The sequence below is a fragment of the Pogona vitticeps genome, chromosome 3 (assembly GCF_051106095.1).
Source record: "Pogona vitticeps strain Pit_001003342236 chromosome 3, PviZW2.1, whole genome shotgun sequence".
Taxonomy (NCBI): domain Eukaryota; kingdom Metazoa; phylum Chordata; class Lepidosauria; order Squamata; family Agamidae; genus Pogona; species Pogona vitticeps.
The window spans coordinates 113,937,914-113,956,534 of NC_135785.1; the positions used below are offsets into that span (position 1 = coordinate 113,937,914).

Below are 18,621 nucleotides of genomic sequence, written 5' to 3' on the forward strand. Positions count from 1 at the left end.
AGTGAAGCCCCACCCTCCACCCTTGTGCAGCAACCAGAAGAAGATGACAGGACTGTATGTGAATAAATGTAGATTTTTTTTGTACATGAAAAAAATAAAACATCCCCAGAAAATGAGCCCTAATGCTTTTTTTTTGGGGGGGGGGAAGCAAAAATTAATATGACCCTGTCTTGTTTTTGGGAAAATAGGGTCATAATAATAATACCTTCATAATACCTTCCTCAAGCACATTGAGTTCACATTGATGTAGGACCACTCCGCTCTCTATATATTTATATTTATATTGTGTATATATTGTATATATACATTTATATTTTGCTCCTTCATTAATTTTCTACCCTATTTTCCCAAAAACAAGACAGGGTCATATATTAATTTTTGCTCCCCTCCCCCAAATATTATACCTTCCTCAAGCACATTGAGTTCACATCGATGTAGAACCACTCAGCTATGAGGAAGATGAGGTTCAGATCTCATCTCAGCCCTTAACTCAGCAACACATCATTCTGTCCATAAAAACTACTCAGAAATAAGCCACACTGAATTTTTCCAGTTAACATTAAATGTATTTATTGTTTATTTTTATTTATTTATTTAACTTATATGCCACCCACACTACCCAAAGGTCTCTGCTTATATTTTTATTTTATTCTGCTTTTAAAACTAAATTTATATTCTGCCTTTCTGCTCAAAATGGCACTCAAACAATAAAATTCTGATAAAAAACATATTTAACATGTTATTCAACATATACATATGAAGAAATAATTGCTCCGACTAATTAAAAGGCCCTCTAGTAGTAAGCCAGTTTCACTTCCAAAGGCTTGTTATGAACCATATCATTCTGCTAGCAGATAAAAGTCCAGTCTCTTTTGGAACTCAGTCCCAGATCCTGGGGCCAGCTCCTGAGAAGAGGCTGTCCTGTGTTCCCAGCAATTCTGCCTTTGATGCTGGCAGGACTGGGAGAAGGTACATTCCCACAGATCTGAAAATCTGGAGATGCTCATATGAGAGAACATCATCTTTCAAGTGGCTAGGTCCCAAACCGCAGAAAAAGAGGTGGCCTTTCATTTCAGTTGTTGTTCAACTGCAACTCGCATTCACAAGCCACTGGAAATAGGTATTGCATGTCACCAACATCTCTGGAAGGTCCAAGATGCCCACTTCATAAGTCAAAATCAACACTTTGAATTGTGCCCAGACACAAAGGAATAACCAGTGAAACTATATAAAAAGAAAAGTCATATGTTCCCTGAACTGACCCCCAACAGTAGTCTAGCTATAGCATTCTGGAACATCTGGAATTTCTGGGAAATGGTTCAATATATAGAGTGTATTAAGTGTGATATGATCAAGATAATTGTTTCCAGGTCAGACTGGTTTATGAAAGGTAACACCCGGTACACTGAAGAAAATTATGCAAACCAGCTCTTGTATCTTTGTTGCTACCTAGAATTCTAGGCACAATATAGGATCAAGGATCACTTCTAGTTATGACTCTCACATTTTAGGGAGCCTGATATCCATTTCACCAGGTTGAATCCCAATGTTCATGGTTGATTTTCCATTGACCAATAGCACACCAACTTGTTTGGATTTAATTTCCAGTGATTCTATAATCAAATTCAGGTAATGCTCAGAGATATCAACCGGGGTCGGATAGTAGACCAAGAAAGAAGGGTACCTCACTCCAAATTATGAGGAGTGCATGCTCTCCCTATCCTTCTCACACACACCTGTAGTGCCCACAGCTTTCTTGGTATGCAGGGGAAAAGAGCAGCAGAGCTGGGTTGCCCCTTTATTGTTGTTTTTGTTGTTTAGTCGTTAAGTTGTGTCCGACTTTCCATGACCCCATGGACCAGAGCACGCCAGGTGCTCCTGTCTTCCACTGCCTCCCGGAGTTGGGTCAAATTCATGCTGGTAGCTTCGATGACACTGTCCAATAATCTCCTCCTCTGTAGTCCCCTTCTCTTCTTGCCTTCACACGTTCCCAACAGCAGGGTCTTTTCCAGGGAGTCTTCTCATGAGATGGCTTCAAAATCCAGCTTGTACTTCTGGGAGTTCTTGGTCCATATACTGCTGAAGCCTACCTTGTAGGATTTTGAGCATAACCTTGCTAGCATGTGAGATGAGTACAATTGTACGGTAGTTGGAGCATTCTTTGGCACTCCTCTTCTTTGGGATTGGGATGAAGACTGATCTTTTCCAATCGTCTGGCCACTGTTGAGTTTTCCAAACTTGCTGGCATACTGAGTGTAGCACCTTAACAGCCTCATCTTTTAAGATTTTAAATAGTTCAACTGGAATGCCATCACCTCCACTGGCCTTGTTGTTAGCCATGCTTTCTAAGGCCCACTTGACTTCACTCTCGAGGATGTCTGGCTCAAGGTCAGCAACCACACTATCTGGACCAGAGCATGCCAGGTGCTCCTATCTTCCACTGCCTCCCGGAGTTGGATCAGATTCATGTTGGTTGCTTCGGTGACAATGTCCAACCATCTCATCCTCTGTCATCCCCTTCTCCTCTTGCCTTCACACTTTCCCAACATTCAGGTCTTTTCCAGAGAGTCCTCTCTTCTCATGAGATGGCAAAAGTACTGGAGCCTCAGCTTCAGGATCTGTCCTTCCAGTGAGCACTCAGGGTTGATTTCCTTTAGAATTGATAGGTTTGTTCTCTTTGCAGTCCAGGGGATTCTCAAGAGCCTCCTCCAGCACCACAATTCAAAGGCATCAATTCTCCGGCGGTCAGCTTTCTTTATGGTCCAGCTCTCACTTCCATACATCACTACAGGAAAAGCCATAGCTTTAACTATTTGGACTTTTGTTGGCAAGGTGATATCTCTGCTTTTTAAGATGCTGTCAAGATTTGTCATCGCTTTCCTCCCAAGAAGCAGGCGTCTTTTAATTTCGTGGCTGCTGTCTCCATGTGCAGTGAGTATGGAGCCCAAGAAAGTCAAATCTGTCACTGCCTCCATATCTTCTATTTGCCAGGACGTGATGGGGCCAGTGGCCATGATCTTAGTTTTTTTGATGTTGAGTTTCAGGCCGTTTTTTGCACTCTCCTCTTTCACCCTCATTACAAGGTTCTTTATTTCCTCCTCACTTTCTGCCATCAGAGTGGTATCATCTGCATATCAGAGGTTGTTGATATTTCTTCCGGCAATCTTAATTCTGGCTTGGGATTCCTCCAGTCCAGCCTTCCGCATGATGTATTCTGCATATAAATTAAATAAGCTGGGGGACAATATACAGCCTTGTCGTACTCCTTTCCCAATTTTGAACCAATCAGTTGTTCCATATCCGGTTCTAACTGTTGCTTCCTGTCCCACATACAGGTTTCTCAGGAGATGGATAAGGTGGTCAGGCATGCCCATTTCTTTAAGGACTTGCCATAGTTTGCTGTGGTCCACACAATCAAAGGCTTTTGCATAATCAATGAAGCAGAAGTAGATGTTTTTCTGGAACTCTCTGGCTTTCTCCATAATCCAGCACATGTTAGCAATTTGGTCTCGAGTTCCTCTGCCCCTTCGGAATCTAGCTTTTACTTCTGGGAGTTCTCGGTCCACATACTGCTGAAGCCTACCTTGTAGGATTTTGAGCATAACCTTGCTAGCGTGTGAAATGAGTGCAATTGTGCGGTAGTTGGAGCATTCTTTGGCACTTCCTTTCTTTGGGATTGGGATGTAGACTGATCTTTTCCAATCCTCTGGCCACTGTTGAGTTTTCCAACTTGCTGGCATATTGAATGTAGCACCTTAACAGCCTCATCTTTTAAGATTTTAAATAGTTCAACTGCAATGTCATCACCTCCACTGGCCTTGTTGTTAGCCAGGCTTTCTAAGGCCCACTTGACTTCACTCTCCAGGATGTCTGGCTCTAGGTCAGCAACTACATTGTCTGGGTTGTCCGGGATGACTGGTGCTATCACTTTGTTATTCTGTATTAAATTTCTGTTAGCTTTTCTTTTGCTTACCTTGAGCTATCCCCAGATATTAGATCTATATCTGAGATCACAGGTAGTTTTGCTGCTATTCTTTGTACAGCTAAGTAAGGGGAGGAAATCTAACCTCTTGGAGCTTACAGTGTATTTCAGCAGCAAGGAAGAAATGAAAGGATAGTATGGACTCTGGAGCAGCAAAGCAAATATGCCCTTCGGTACTAGTGGTACCATATCATCTCACCACCCATGAATCAAAATCTATGTAAATTGACCTGAGCAGACTCCAATTAAGAACCCAAATTTGGATTTAATGGCAATCCTTTAATAAACATGGTAGTTTCAGAAACCATGGGTCTCCATTTTCTATCAATTTGAATTTTCACTTGTGATTTAGAATTTAATTTGAATTCCTATGCCAGCAACAAAGGGACGTGGTGGCGCTGTGGGCTAAACCGCAGAAGCCTGTGCTGCAGGGTCAGAAGACCAAGCAGTCATACGATCAAATCCACACGACAGAGTGAGCTCCCGTCGCTTGTCCCAGCTCCCGCCAACCTAGCGGTTCGAAAGCATGCAAATGCGAGTAGATAAATAGGGACCATCTCGGTGGGAAGGTAAACAGCGTTCCGTGTCTAAATCACACTGGCCATGTGACCACGGAAAGATTGTCTTCGGACAAACGCTGGCTCTACGGCTTGGAAACGGGGATGAGCACCGCCCCCTAGAGTCGGACACGACTGGACAAAAATTGTCAAGGGGAACCTTTACCTTTACCTTTATGCCAGCAACACATCCCTCTGGTTAATATTTATCTGAATGGTGGGAGAAAAAAAAATCAGAAGCAGTTGTGACTTGAGTTAGGAACATAAACAGGTCCATCTAAATGTTGTTCAGAACTGATGTGCAGTCCTCTAATGTGAGTCTCCTCCCATCAGGTCAGCTTTGGTACCAGAGATTAACACACAGAACTATGTGGACGCCTTAGTACCTCTTCATCTGCTTTTAGTGGTACCCACAAAAATGTATAAACACATCTTCATACAAATATTTGCAAAATTATTTTTTTTTATACTGAGACAGTGTTTTATGATTGTTTAACAGACCATTTTCCCCACAGGAAGGGACATCTTTTCATTTAATATTTTCCGACCATCTCTAGCTAGGAATTACTCACTCCGGCAATTGGTTGTTGCTTGATAATTCTGACACAGTGTTCCAGAGAACATCTGTTTCCACTTGAGCTCTTTCAACTTTCAGATGTGAAAAACAGAAGTGTCTCTTCATTCCTTGACTCCCACCCGCAATTGGCAACTACTTACGATTGCAAAATTATTGTTATGCTGGACATTCATATTATAGTTGTGTATCATATTTATTTTTGGATCATCATTAGCATCTAGTGGGCCACCCCTTATCTATCTCAAGGCATTTATAGTACAGCTATACAGTTTAATGTAAGGAACTAAGATCTGAAGAAGAGAACCAAACCACATGCCTCCACTTACACACACACACACACACACACAGAGAGAGAGAGAGAGAGAGAGAGAGAGAGAGAGAGATTAATATGATCCTTATTCTATTGTTTTAAATTCAGAATCATTGTTTCACCATCTGCTCTTTGTATGCAACCACCTGTGCTAAAACAATATGTTATTATTCCATGGAGATTTTCAAGTATTATTATTATTTAATTCTCATGGAAGATTTGGATTTAAATTTGCTTTCTCAATCCATTCAGGAGGGGGGGGAGACTGCAGTTCTCAGGCCAATTAAGAAAAATGTTATTTCTCGAGGGTACATGTTTCCTACCCTGGGGCAGTTCTATGCATACTCATGTCTCTGCCTTTGGATACACTCCCACTCTGTGCTTCACATCCTAAACTGTGAATCAAAGTGAGGTGAGTTAATCCAGCTGTGGACCTTTAAGAGTTTCACTGTCCAGATCCTTAGCATCCCATATAGTTCTTCAAGCCCTTTTAGAAAACAGCTGTAAAGGGAAGAAAAAGTCTATAATGGTAGGTTCTGTGTCTGACCTTCAGGCAGAGCTGGCCCTAGTATAAATACCACCCTGGGTGAGGAGTGCCTTCAGCAGGCACATGGGTACGCACATGCACAGTCGTCCAGACAGTTTATGGGCTTTGAGCAGGTGTGCTGTTGAAACCCTGCTGAGCACCAAATTATTGCATGCACAGACTATGTGTGAGGTCTCTTAGCTGCAGCTCTTCCATGCACAACAAAAGATGTACCTTTTTTTATTATTACATGAAGATGAGCAACAAAAGATTGGGTTGTGCTGCCCATGGGTATCTCATCCAGATTCCAAACCCTTTCTGTCAGACCTTTTTTCTGTTTCCTGAGGCTCAGTCTCACCAGCCTTCAGGTTCTGACCTGCTGCTGGCCTTTTTCATTACTAACTCAGGAAGGGTTCCTCCATGAAGGCTTGGCCTCACACCTCTATTTTATGCCTTTCCCTGTGATCCCACGAAAAATGACTCTCCTTAGGTGGCATTCACTTGCTCACTACTGAAACTCTTTCCCTGGCATGCCTGGAGTTAGTTCTTGTTAGCGCAAAATCAGTGGAAATTCAGCAGAATCAGCAGAGTATTGATCAGTCCAGGTAGTTCAAATAATTCATGCATACACAAGCAGCCTCTCCCAACATGTATTTACAGGATATATAGAGCAGTTCAATCTGGCAGCATAACAGGATAGCATTCATCACAAATCAGGAATATATCTTCTGTACAGTTTCACATATATATACATATACACATCTGCATGTGACCAATCACATTAGATGTGACATCATCCATGAGTCAGCATCCATGAGTCAGCATGACTCAGCATTCTTACACACCTGTACAATATGGCTGCTCATTAACACACACCTTGTTCTGTTTGTGGCCCCCAACTTGCCTGCCCTGGCCCAAAGTGCCCACGTGTCCTCTGCTGTAAAGAGTTAAAAAAAAAAAAGCCTCGCCTCACTCACCAGCTCTCTCCCAAGACAGTGCCTCCTGCACCCTCCATCCGGAACTGCAGCCTGCCAGCCAGCCCACCTGTCTGCCAGCTGGCAGGCTGCAGTTCCGGATGGAGGGTGCAAGAGGCACTGTCTTGCGGGAGAGCCGGCAAACAAGGCATGCTGCTGGCCCTTTTCCCCGAGCGCCCGAGCCGCCACTAAGCGATGCCTGAGAGCGGAGCTTGCTCCTGGCTCGTCCTTGAAGAGCGCCTCCAAGCCGCCAACAGCAGCTGCCACCGCCGCTGCCTCTTCCAGGGAAGTGGCTCTCTGGCTGTCTTTCTCTCTCAGAACCCCCAGCACCAGCCTGGCTAGTGGCCGCCTCAGTGCCCAGCAGTGCTTCCTCCTCCTCCTCCTCCTCCTCTTCGTCCTGCTTCAGCCATCTCGGCTCTGGAGGCTGCCTGGGCTCGCCTTGCAAAGTTTGCTCCTCGTCATGGTGGGGGTAGCTGCTGCTGCTGAATGCGCTTTTGGGGGGGGGTCAGAGGAAGGTTGCCGGACCTCCGTGTGTGTGTGTGTTTGTGTGCATGCATGCACCTGTGGGGCCCCCGCCCCTTTCTGTTTAATTTCGCGGGTACCAGTGGGGGCTTTTCTTCTTTGGCAAGGAGAATTCTGTGAGGTGTTTTTTTATATGTTATGCCGTGCCCTACTCCCCACCTCGCTAGGCAGTCGCCGGCCCTCCTTCCCTTCTCCGCTTCTTCGTCCTGCTGTTGCTGGTGGTGGTAGTAGTGAAGAAGGAGCTGGAGGGGGTCGTGGCCAGCGATGAGGGCTCGCGCACCCCTCCTCCTCGGAGCCCCAGCCGGGCTAAGAAAATTCCTGGGCGGCTTCCTCGGGCTCTTCCTCCGCTTGGTGGAAAATCTGATGCAGGCCAGACTCACCCAGACTCTGCCTCCAGCAGCCCCCAGGTAAATTTAGTTTGAGACCCCTGGTCTAATGGCATGTTGGGAAAATTGCAGTCTTGCATGCGTTAACACTGAATGCCAGTAGGAGGGGGCCATACCTTTTTTAAACTATTTGCCACTACTTGCCTCCCATTCTTTCTGATTGTTATCTGATTTCTTTGTTGGTGATTGCTTTCTTTTCCCATGACTACCTTTTTAGAAGCAAGCATGGAGTCTTCCTCTTAGCTAGAAACACCATTTTGTCCTTTTGGACTACAGCAGATAACTATGAGTATACTTCTCTGTTCCTAAGATACATTTAAAATCATCATGTTACCACAAAATCTCTAGACTGTATATCCCAAGGGCTAAATCTTGTCATGCTTTCTCCTTTCTTCTTGCATATGAACAGAGTTTGGAAATGTGACCATTTTTGGACTAACATTCCGAGAACCCATCCCCTTTTGGGATCTTATTGATGACCCTAACCCAAACTTCTTAAAACCAAAGCATATCGTTTAGCCACTTGCCAAAAAAGAAAAAGAATCATGCAGAATGTCTGAAGTATGGGCAGTTGTCATGCTTGAGCTTACCCTTGATGAGTTAATAATACAGCAACAAATATGAGATTGTCTCTTTGACAAAAATGAAAAACCTGGAAAAAGTAAACGAAAAAGTAAAGCTAACACAGCGTATTTGGTTACATGTGGCACTGACTAATAATAAAGCTAGAATGCAATCTACCTCTTAGGCTTTCATGTTTATGGAGGTACTGAGCAGACCTATTGTAGCCCAAGGTTTTATGGACTTCAGATGGATGAACAGTAGAGAGAATGGCTTCCTGCTCCAAAGCAGGTGTTAATTAACGGGGCAGAACTGGGACGAAGGTGCTACCTCTTGTTTACTGATACAGTCACTGTGGTTATCTTGTCCCAGACAGCACCGTCTGTGTTTCATTGCCCTTGGACCTCAGTTTTTATCTTCTCTACCATGTTGATTTATTCTTGTCAGTGGAGAAAATGGGTTCCTGTATCTGATGAAATGAACCATCGTTCATGAAAGCATGCTGGTGCAAGGTCTTTCCCTACCTGAGGTAGCTGTGGTGCTATACCCCACAATGCCACACCATCTCTCTCATGCCCTCCATCAATCTTTTCTTTACTTTTCTTGTTTTGCTGCCAACCACCACTGTCAAACCCAAATTCCTGGCTCTGAGAGCATCCTTCCAAGATTTACTTGTGCATTTTTCCTAAGCCATTCTGAAATGTCAGGCTATACATAAGTGTTATTTTTTTAAATTTACGTATCAGTTAAATGTATTTCAGATGGAAATCACAATCCTAGGTACTCTGAATCAGGCGTAAGTGGGGCTTATTTCCCAATCTGTGTGTCTGTGGATGAGCCGTGATGCACATGATGTATTTTATGGTCCAGCGACATTTATTCAGCAACATTTCCATTTACTCAAGGAGGAGGACTCTTCTTTTCATTTGGATCTTAACCAAGAGGCCTCTTTTGAGATTAAACTCGTCCACAGTTAGGCACCACTTCTTATTTGATGTCACTGAAACCAAAAGGCGAGTGGAGTTTTGCTTCAGGTTGTCAGAAGGATTTGCAGTAATCACTTGCAGACAGAGTAGATGTACAAACATCTGCCCCTTCTGGACAAAGCAAAACATATTAACAGGCTTTCCCTCAGTAATACTCTCACATCTTGCTTCTAATCTCTTTAAGCAAATTGCAAACAGGGACCTTTGATGTATCTGCCAGCCAAAGAAATCCATTTCTTGTTAGTCGATGGAACTGCAAGCATCTCCCCTCTTTATGTGTGTGGATGATTATTACAACTTCAAAGCCCCGACAGCAATGTTTGGCTCTTTGAAATTCCCGGCAGATCATATGTCTTTAGGCCATTCTTATTAACAACAGTGTATGAATGCTATCTCCTCACCCAGTTCTTTTCTCTTTTCTGATAAAACCAGTTTTTGGCTCTCTGCTTAGCCAAAGGAAGGGTGTGTTGGAAGTAAAAAGCATCAGTGTGTGCAACAGGTAACCTGAACTAGAAGCAGGCAAGGGAACAATAGACAGACCGATAAATAAGTGGGCTACCTTTTATCTTCTTTTGTCTTCCCTGAGTGTCCAGCAAGTTCTATGTAAATTGCTTCACTTCTTCATGGCATCTAAACTGTTGTTTTGTTAGAGGCAGACAATCACACACAAGAGGCCTCTCCCATAATGGTTAGCAGCATATTTTCATGTATGGAAGCCTGCTCTAGGACTTGTGTAATCAAGTTTAAATCTATTCTTTCCACATTATCTAAGAATAGAGTTTGTGATGCAATAAACATAGATTTTCCTTCTTTACAGACATACACACTTCTAGAGTGGTTACCCTTATTCAATAACCATACAATACTAGCCTATTGTATTATGTGAGCATAGATGCCAAATCTTCAGCATCAGCATCATCTGAGAACTGCAAAGTTGGAAAGGATCCTCTCAATCATGGAGTCCAGTCCCTCTCAAGGAGGCACAGTGGGGAATTCAATCCACAGCCAGATGCTCAACCACTGAGTCGTCATTTTTACTAAGCAGGGTACTGGGTTTAAGCCAACTGTCTAGACCTTCCTGCTATTTAGAACCATTTGGGAACCCATCGGTATGGGCTTTCTGGACCTCTAAATGGCCTGCCCAGGTCTATAGACCTAATATGGCAGCCATGCACATTGTGTGGAGCATGCACTCCAGCATCACAAGGAGGTAGCCAAGCTCCCAACATGACTGGGTAGTACATGGATGTTAGTGCAATATCACAACGGATGCCACACTAGGGATGAAGGTCAATTTGAGGCAGTGAAACAGAGAGTGAGTGAAAGTAGAGAGGAAAGCTTTATGACTGGAAATATGCATTTGGTTGCTGACAGATGGGTATGGGTAAAAGTAGATTAGGAGGAAAAGGCAACGTGCCAGGGGAAAAAAAACAACAACCCCGGGGCAAACATGTTATAAATGCTACAGGGGATCAGAATATGTTGGGCCATGTGATCAACACTGCAAGTTTGAGCTTAAAGGTAATTATAGCTTGAAGGCAACTCTGAGCATGTTCAGGATGAAGGTAAAGACAACAACTTTACTCTAGGGCACAGAAGGCAAAGTTGTCGTCTAAAAAAATGAATTTCTCTCATCTCTGTGCCAAAGTGATGCTTGCCCCCCCTGCTCCCCGAAAAGGGCCAACATGGCTATGCCTCCCAGGGGCATCGGAAAGTAAACTTATCTGGCATATAATGCCTGGCACAGGGAGCTTAATTGCTCCAGAATGAATCATCTGCTTGTAATTTAAACTTAGAATGTTAAGAGTATATGTGGCAATGTTGTTGTTGTTTTTTTGCTAGAATTCTTCCTCAAACTCTAGACACATTTTTTTAATGACGTCCATGTTTCTATGTGTTCTTCACTGAAATCATAAGAAATCCACCCCCTTTCCTCAAAACCTTTCAGCAAAGATGGGTGTTTTCTGAACCAGGTGTTACCATGTGTGTGCAGGTGGAGTATCCCTGTTACCTCTAATAATTTTTAGCAGGATTTCCCTGCCTAAAAAGAGCAAGCTACAGAGCAGGCCATTAATTGTTCTTTAATGTTATTATGAAAAGGGTGGAGGCAGGGGCTACCCTATAGGGGACCTATAGGGTAGCCCCTATAGGTCCCCTATCAACTTCCCAGTCCTGCTGCCCCATTCCAAATTGCAGCAGATCCATAGTGGGATACCTACTTTTAGCACACGTAAAACCTATCAGAGCATTTGATCAAAGATCATCCATGTCACATCTGGTTTTAATGATTCCTGCAAAGCAAAAGGGCTGAGGTTCCTCTGGGTTGATCATGAGTCTTCTTTTATACAGGACAATTCTCCGTTTGAAGACCTACTGAATTTGAAACGCTATGTAATCCAAAATTGATTGAAAGATCAAGAACTATAAGCAGGGAGAGAAATTATGGATTGAAATTTCCCATTCACAGTAAGTGCCTGCACAGTGGATTCAACAGCCATATGGGTCATGTTTCCTCTTGGATGAGGCATATTATAAGTTTCTTTGTATTGTAAAAATAGTATCTAATTTTGTTACTAGACATACAAAAATATATGCAGCTTTATGCAAACTAGTGACCTCTCTCTCTCTCTCTCTCTCTCTGATTTTAGAATACAGAACTGTGTTAGTCTGTGCTAGTGCATCAGGTAAAAAGAAAAGAAAAATTAGAAAGAGAAAAATGTTGTGGCTCTATGTTAACATGAGCTTTCGTGGACAAGGCCACTGTCTGAGAAAGTGAAGTTGTCCATGAAAGCTTGCATTAAAATATAGCCGTTGGTCTTTCAGCTCTTTGCCTTCTGTATTTTTTGTTTTTCTCTCTGGCGATGCGTCACTTGCCAGCCTAGGTTCCTCTGAAAGTGGCAGATTCTTATTGTAAATCACACTAGCTGAAATCCACTAACATAAATGTATGCTGTGTAAATCTCATGATGCCATCAGCTGCTACTGTATTTTGTAAATGAACAGTTTCTCACCCTCTTTGCGGGGTTCCTGGGTTCTGTTTGGTCCTAGGGAAGCCTTTGGGGAACGCAGGATGGAGGGAAATCTTAAATGTCCAAAAATCAGCACCACAGGTCTTCAGCCATTTCAGACTTCCTGCCCCTCTCCTGCTGTCCCAAAGGCTTCCCTAGGATGAAAGGAATCCTAAGGGAAACTAGGAAATTTGGGGTGGGTGGGTGGGTTAATGGCCCAAATAAGGCCATGGCTGGTGACCTCATCAGACTTACTGTACATGATGTAATTTTACATTACTAGATTTTAGTTTCTGTATCTAAAAGGAATCTTTTATGGATGAATGAGTAACTTAGGCTTTCACTTTTATTTTTGGGTGGTGGTGGGACTGTCTTTGAGTTCTCATCAGTGTGGGTAAAATTGCTCCAGACAAAGCAATTAAATCTAGAAGCATACAATTTACTAAGGCAGAGCTTCAATGTAAAATGTTCTGGGTGTAGAAGGCAATGAATATTTTCCAGATGGAAAGCTGAAAGTACCTTGTAAAATGGAGCTCTTTGTAATCAATACTCTTGCTCTTGGGTTCATCTGCAATAATCCAGGGATGTTATGGCACTGCTGTCGCAGCACGATAAGTCTGAAGCTGGTGTGTCTGTGTGAGAGTGGCATATGGATTCACTTTGCATATAACTGGGCTGTCGTACAGCAGAAGATAAGAAAGTTCATGTATGCATATGCTTTCTTAGGTTAATGGTTTTGGCATTCTATCTGCACTGCTATGCTGCTATAAACGTCCATTAAGATAATATTATATGATTGTACTTGTAAAACTTCCCATGCAGTTTCCCAAACGCAGTTCTTTGCCCTTTTTAAAAAAAGGAAAACTGCCAACCAAAGAAACTCTAATCTTCCAATCAGAACTATTTAAAAACAACAGCACAAAATGTATTAGTTTTATTATAACGTCTTGGTTGAGAGATCTTGGGTGTATCCAGATATCTTTTGGACACTCTGGACCAGCCAGGAGGTTCATCCGCCATCTTTTGCTCACAAGTATACCACCTCCTTTTCAGAACGGCCCCTCAAATTCTGTCAACTTGTAGGAGTGTCAAGTGGCCAATCATTCTCAATCTTTCTTCCTTTGTGTCCAAATAACCACAGTACAGTTAATCTCTCTCTCTCTCTCTCTCTCTCTCTCTCTCTCTCTCTCTAATAATTTTTGCCCTATAACAGACAATATCAAGAGCATTTAGGGCCCTATAACTACCATGAAGTCTTCCATAGTACCTACTGAGGGGCATTGATTACACTGACATAGGTGAGAAGTTCCCTGATCTTCTCCAAAATCACCACCACCATCATTATTAATTTTAGAGCTGCAGAGCTGGAAGGGGCTCTATGGATCATCAGGTCCAGCTGCTGTTAAGGAGGCCCAGTAGGGAACTGAGCCTCCCGCCTCTGATTCTGCAGCTTGAGACCTAAACTGCTGAGCTATCAGGCAGTTCTCAAGAACTGCGTCAATGCAAACCCCTCATTTCCTTAATTTCACATTGGTTCTTCCAACTCCACTCCATAGCCTGTTAAGTGACTTGTGTTTTTCCCCCACATAATCATCCTGACATTCCCTGCTCTTCCTTCAAGATTCAGATATGTTCTGAAAAACATTTCTCCTTGATTTTAATCTGGGAGGGGCAGAGTGGTAAGCAAAGTGTTTGATATATAGATATTTGAACATTTCACTATCATCTGCTACCTCTCTCTGTGTTTCATATGGGTACAATGCCTACTAGGTACAGTAGTTGGTTTTATCAATAAGGGATTGGTTTCAGGCATCCAGTAATGATTCTACAGCTTTCATCTCTTTCAGTTCTACCAGTTTTGCATGGGCTGAACTATAGTACACTGGGCTGGTGTATTCATGTGCAGAGTAGCATAAGGCCAAGGCAGTAGTTCTTAGCATTACTGGTTTACAATAGCTTTCGGAGGGTATTGCTCCTTGTAGAGACCTTTTGCTTTACAGTGGTGCCTCGCTTAACAGGCGCTCCGTTTAGCAATGAAATTGCTTAGCGACAACTTTTTTTAGCGTTTTTGTGCTTCGTTTAGCGATGGTCCCTATGACCGATTTTGGCTTCGCGATGGTTGAGACCATGCTTCGCACAGCGATTAAATTTTGGGTCCCCTGTTTCGCTTAACGATGGTTTAAACAGCCTCATGTTTGCTGTTTTTAAAATGTTTTTCTGTTATTTATAAAGTTTAAGTTTACTGTTTAAAATGTTTGAAATCATAAAGTGCAGTTAATAAACCCTTTGTTAACCAAATTTGACTTTGTTCTGACTCTTTTTTAATTTGTTGTTGTATTTTTTCCCCCATTGAGATGCATTGAATAGGTTTCAATGCATTTCAATTGGGGAACCGCGTTTCGCTTAGCGATGTTTCCTATGGCGATTTTCGCTTAAGGACGGCAATTCATTCCTATTGGAACAGATTATCCAGTTTTCAGTGCATTTCAGTGGGAAACCGCATTTCACTTAGCAATGAAATCGCTTAGCAGCGATTTTTTCAGAACGAATTAACATCGCTGAGCGAGGCACCACTGTATATTTAGGCAGTTTCTTATAAGTCAGCAGATGATCCAGTGGCACATTTAGGTATTGAGGCAAAAATCGTTTTCAGACGCTCTTGTAGATAACCTGAAGTTTCTGAGGTGCCTGTTTGTTTCTCAAATGGAAGGCACATATCTGAGTCTTAGCAGGGATTAAGTTGATTTCTGCTATAGTATGCAACACATTCTTCTAATCCATCTGTTAGAATATGTTCTACCATATGAAAGCTGTCAGAATGAGCAGGGGTGGTTCTGCTACTCCCATTAGATCAGTGGTTCCCAACCATTTTTGAGTTGTGACCTCCTTTTATAACAGCCAAGTAACCTGCAACTCCCCTGCTACATATGCATAAAAAGACATTTTAATGGGGTAAAGTCCCTTCTGAGAAAGTAGAGGCTTCTTTCTCCCCCAAAGGCCTTGTTCCTCATATATACAAATATACACTAACTTAAATATCCTGCTCCAAAAGGTTAAAGAAGATGTTATTTAACAAGGTAAGTGTGAAGGCAGGAGGAGAAGGGGACAACAGAGGATGAGATGGTTGGACAGTGTCATCGAAGCTACCAACATGAATTTGACCAAACTCCGGGAGGCAGTGGAAGATAGGAGGGCCTGGCGTGCTCTGGTCCATGGGGTCACGAAGAGTCGGACACGACTAAACAACTAAACGACAACAACAACACATAATCTATGCCCCTGCAGAAAATACTTTATGACCCCCTTGGGTGTTGTGACCCCCAGGTTGGAAAACCCTGTATTAGGTACTGTAAAAAGGTAAAGGTAAAGGTAAAGGTTCCCCTTGACAATTTTTGTCCAGTCATGTTCGACTCTAGAGGGCTCATCCCCATTTCCAAGCCATAGAGCCAGCGTTTTGTCCAAAGACAATCTTCCGTGGTCACATGACCAGTGTGACTTAGACACGGAATGCTGTTACCTTCCCATCGAGGTGGTCCCTATTTATCTACTTGCATTTGCATGCTTTCGAACTGCTAGGTTGGCGGGAGCTGGGACAAGTGACGGGCGCTCACTCCGTTGCGTGGATTCGATCTTACGACTGCTTGGTCTTCTGACCCTGCAGCACTGGCTTCTGCGGTTTAGCCCGCAGCGCCACCACGTCCCTGAGCTTTAGGGTTTATTTATCTACACAGATATCATCCAGGCCTGCTGCCTTGTATTTTTGTAGGTGCAAATAGCATTTCCTATTTGCTTACGATGAATGATCTTGCAAGGTCACTGGTCTTCAATTGTTTCTTTCTTTCAAATGTTAAGTTCTAATTTATTGAGATGATGTTTAGATCTGCCATTAATGAGGAGCTGGTGGGCTATCTGATTTACTGGAATGTTTGCATGAGTAGGGCCTTTAGCTGGGTTCTTCTTAAGCTGCTTTAATCCTTTTGATTGTTTCTTGACATGTTCTTTGATGAGATTTCCCCCCCCCCCCAATTATCTCTTTTAGTTTTTGAGACTGAAGAAATACATCTTTGTCCACTCAAAATGGTTTCTTCATTCAAGGGATTTGGTTGAAATAGTGAAAAATAATTATCCATTTGGAGAGCTATTGCCAATGTTAAACATTGGAGGAGGTTGATTCTACATCCTCAGGTTATGGACAGCCAAGGCCTTTTCACATGGTCGTAGGCTTCTGGGACTGGACAAGATGCTCAGTATGATTTCATCCAATGTTATGTTGAACACCTGCATCTCAGCTTTTGAAAAATTATATCTTCTGTAGAATTATACTATTGATGTTGCCATGAATGTATACATTTTGGACTTGTGATGTATATTTGGAATTGCTGTACAGATTGGGGTACAAGTTGGGTTATAGGCTTACTAGCAAATATCAGTTATGGGTTATAACCACATTGCCATCTTCTTCTTTTGAAAGATGGTGACGTTTACTATTCTGAACAATGACTGGGTGGGATGTTTTCACTCATTTTAGCAAAAGGTTGCATTGGGTGGCTCATGAACAGAGGGTAACATGCAATTATTTAAATTCAGTGTTATTATCTCTGTATTATCCGGTTCTGTGACAGCGGTAGATAATATGAGATCAGTATAGTACTGTATAGTGCTTCCATATTGTCTATGAGGTCTCTCAACCAGAAATCTCAACTTGGAGTGTAGCTGGTGGCTGTCTACATGTTTTTTTAATACAAAATACTGCACAATCTTCTGTCAGGCCCAGCAATGCAGTAGCTCTTATTTAGATATTGATAAGCCCTCTGTGTTAATAGATTATTATCACTGACAAACCCTCTATGTTGATAGGGATTATGGTTACCTTTGGCCTTGACAAGGACCCTTTTGTTATTGATGGTCACTTGCAGGCCATAATCAAAGTCATCCAATGGTGTTTGTACCGCCTCATGTTTGAGTGTCTGGAGTGGAAGGACAGATGCTGTCATTGTCCAGAGGATGCTAGAATATGTTCACATTGTTTGAGGAGGCTCATTGTGTCCCCCAACTCTATATGAGTGATAGGGTCAAACTATCTTGACAATAAAGAAAATGTATATTGGTTTTCCTCACACAATCTAATTCCCCAATAAGAGTCTTGACAATTGGATTTAAAGACTGAGTCTGTGTTTACCTTCCAATGACGAAGCACAAAACAAAGGTCTCTGGAATGCAATATGCAAAGGTTGTGGGGAGCATGTGATAGGATGGATCAGAATACAGTGTCACTGAAAGTTGTTTTACCTGTTTAAAATGCAAGTCACATCAACAGAGACTCTGAAACCACATTCAATTCCCTGAAGAACCTGCCAGAATGTAGGAACTGACCTCTTCATGCAGTCTGAGAAGTCCATGGCAAAATGTCCCTTCTGTAAAAGTCACAGTTCTTTTTGTCCCGGCTTGTTACAGAGCAGAGTTTGGTGCTATGGCAACTTCCCAAACAAAACAAAATGAACCACCTCAAAAGTGAAAATGACAGAAGTAATTTTTATTTTTCACGTTTAAAAATAGAGTTCAAGATGTCCCATGAAGCTAAAGGACTGGGAAGTGATGGAAGTTCATTGCATGGTTAATCGGAAAACGTAAATGGAAGCCTTATTATTCTTTAGCCTTGAGAAGTAAATGCACCCCCAAAAAAACCATCTATGTCAATATTTTACAATATAAACTTCTCTGAACTATGTATGCGCGAAGGCTTTCACGGCCAGGATCTAATGGTTGTTGTGGGGGTTTTCGGGCTCTTTGGCTGTCTTGTGAAGGTTGTTCTTCCTAACGTTTCACCAGTCTCTGTCGCCGGCATCTTCAGAGGACAACACTCTGTGCTCTGAACTGCATTTTCATTGCATCTTTTAACTGACAGAGGGATGAACGACAATGGTGAGTTTTGGTGCATTTGGTTTTCTATTCTGCTCTGCCTTAGTATTTTAGTGGGTGTATTTTATCTATTTGTTTGTTTGTTTGTTTGTTTGTTTGTTTGTTTGTTTGTTTGTTTGTTTGTACCCCGCCCATCTGGTCTTGCGACCACTCTAGGCGGCTGTATTCTTTGGCAGGTTGTGACAGCATTTTGGTCAGTGCCACCATCTGTACAAGATATTTTTCCATTTATAAGATGATACTTTTGTCTAAAATATTTAGGTTAAAAAGTGAGGGTTGGCTTATACACGGAAGTAAGGGGGGGAGGGATCAA

At 42.5% G+C, this 18,621-nt stretch overlaps 1 protein-coding gene across 4 annotated transcripts in view; it reads left to right on the plus strand.

Moving 5' to 3' along the window:
• The window catches only part of DUSP29 (dual specificity phosphatase 29), a 49,736-nt gene that overhangs the window by 1,602 nt on the left and 29,513 nt on the right, over positions 1 to 18,621 (plus strand). The gene's annotated exons all lie outside the window — the stretch shown is intronic.